Source organism: Euprymna scolopes, chromosome 18 (assembly GCF_053919585.1).
Source record: "Euprymna scolopes isolate OS-2025 chromosome 18, ASM5391958v1, whole genome shotgun sequence".
Taxonomy (NCBI): Eukaryota; Metazoa; Mollusca; class Cephalopoda; order Sepiida; family Sepiolidae; genus Euprymna; species Euprymna scolopes.
In genome coordinates, this window is record NC_136499.1 from 42722540 (window position 1) to 42724687 (window position 2148).

At 41.7% G+C, this 2148-nt stretch overlaps 1 pseudogene; it reads right to left on the reverse strand.

Annotated features, from left to right (window-relative positions):
• Positions 1–1522: 1522 nt before the first annotated feature.
• LOC145301489 (5S ribosomal RNA) lies at positions 1523–1639 on the reverse strand (annotated as a pseudogene).
• Between the last annotated feature and the right edge of the window lie 509 nt (positions 1640–2148).

Consider the following 2148-nt stretch of genomic DNA (forward strand, 5'->3'; position numbering starts at 1 on the left):
TGAATATGCGTCTTGGCGTTAGCACAAAGTAAAGCATGAGTCGTTCACATGTGGCAATTAGACTGATGTATAACCACACTCTTTAGGATTTTTATTCTTGGCCCCCAAAATCAACAGAGATTAGAGCATTCCTGTAATGATCTGGTCTCTGTTGATTGTGGTGTAATGCTGTTGCTGTGCAGTTCTAGGAGGTTCACCTTCCCCAGCTTTGCCATCTCTTTTTGATAAGGGATTAGTTTATTGCTAATTATCTGAGACATTCTAATCCGGGAATGCAATGGGGCTGCCCAGGCACTTTTTGCAGGTCAGAGTGCGCCTCCTCGGGGGCACTGACTTCTCAATCCCACTTACTGGTGTCACGATTCTTGCAATAAGAGATAAATAAATTTATTTTTATTTATTGTGTTTCCTTCTGTTCCATATGTTTTGTTTTCACTAAATACCAACACAATCATGTTGGCACACCAGTTCTCACCAGATCACCAAAGTTAAGCAATGATGAGCCTGGCCAGTACCAGATGGGTGACCATTTGAGAAGGCTAGGCACTGTATGTACTGCGCTGTGTCGTAGAAATATCCAGGTTGGTATCTGGGGGTGCATTTAACTCACTGCAGGAAGATGCGTCCCTGAATCAAGACGGAAAGCAACAGGGGAAACTACTGTCTTTATTTGTCTTCTCAAGATTACCATGGTTATACAATTTGGAGAGCTGTAGTCGCCAACGCTGTTAAAACAGCAGAGCTGCTGCTGCTGCTGCTGCTGCTGCTGCTGACGCTGCTGCTGCTGATGATGATGATGATGTACCAAGTGTCTTTCTTCCAGACCCTTATGGGATCACAACAGATTTCAATCCAGGAAACAACAATTCTTCTTCCTTTGTCAGAAAAGATCGCTCATAGAATATGAAGACTAAAGGATAGAATAAAGGAGGCGAGAATTACAAGACTGCCAAAAATAAACGCAAGGTCCACTTTCTCATCTCCTTAGCAACAGACTGTCTTGCATTTTAGATCTGGAGTGAAAGTCAGTCATAGGAGCTTATCAAAATGAGGAGCTTCTTCAAGGAAAGCGATTCATTAAGATCTAGGCAAGACTAGGATCAGAGCGTTGGTGGTGAAAGGAGGAAGCTGGATTTTATAGTCATTTAAAGTAATAAACCACTTTATCTCCCATGGCACCACATGTCGCCTCTTTGTGATGCCTTACATGAAGTCATAAAGAATTTGCTTATTGTCTTCTACGTACACAGACTTTGTCTAAGTCTGTGTACGTATACACGTCACCGTCACACAGGAACGAGCTTAACAACTGAAACAAAGAAGACAATAAGCGAATTCTTTATGACTTCATGGTAATTAAACTGGCCAAAACTTTGTTGTCAACTATTTTCTTCCATCCATCCATAGCCTTGAGTCCCTGGAGGGGCATAGGCCATCTACAACTTTTGTAGATGTTTTTGTAGCGACTGAGTTCTTTTTACGGGGTGAGGGTGCTGGCCCCACACCCAACCTTCCCAGAAGGTACATACAGCACCTAGCCTTCCCAAATGGTCACCCATCTGGTACTGGCCAGGCTCAACGTTGCTTAACTTCGGTGATCTGACGAGAACCGGTGTGCCAACGTGATTGTGCCGTACAATTATTTTCTTGGCGACATAAAATTATTAAATCAAGTTTCTTAACCTTATTTGTTCTTCATATTATTTGACATCTTGAGTTTTATTTGCACAACGTTTTGGTCGATGTAACCTCCGACCTTCTTCAGGTGTATTTTGTCGAACTCGGGAGTCTTTCTGTCGAGCTTGACAATGTGCACCGAATTTTGAACGGAATCCTTTATGTAATCTATGGGGGTAGAATACTCTTTCCTTCAGCCATGTCTGGGTAGAAATCCTAAGTAATTCACAATTATATTTTGGTTGTCGCCTGCACTGAGAATTGAACCTTCAACCTCCAGAAGAGTGTAACTTTTACAACTGAATTTTACCAAGTACTCTCTATCCACTTCACCACAGATCCTATTTGTTCTTACTGCAACACTTCAGTCAAAATGTCATTTTTTTTTTCTTTCGAAGAATACTTGCTACATTCGTTGATCCATGAAATTCCCTTAGGGATCCTTATTGGAAATCTTGACTTGTTTTTTTG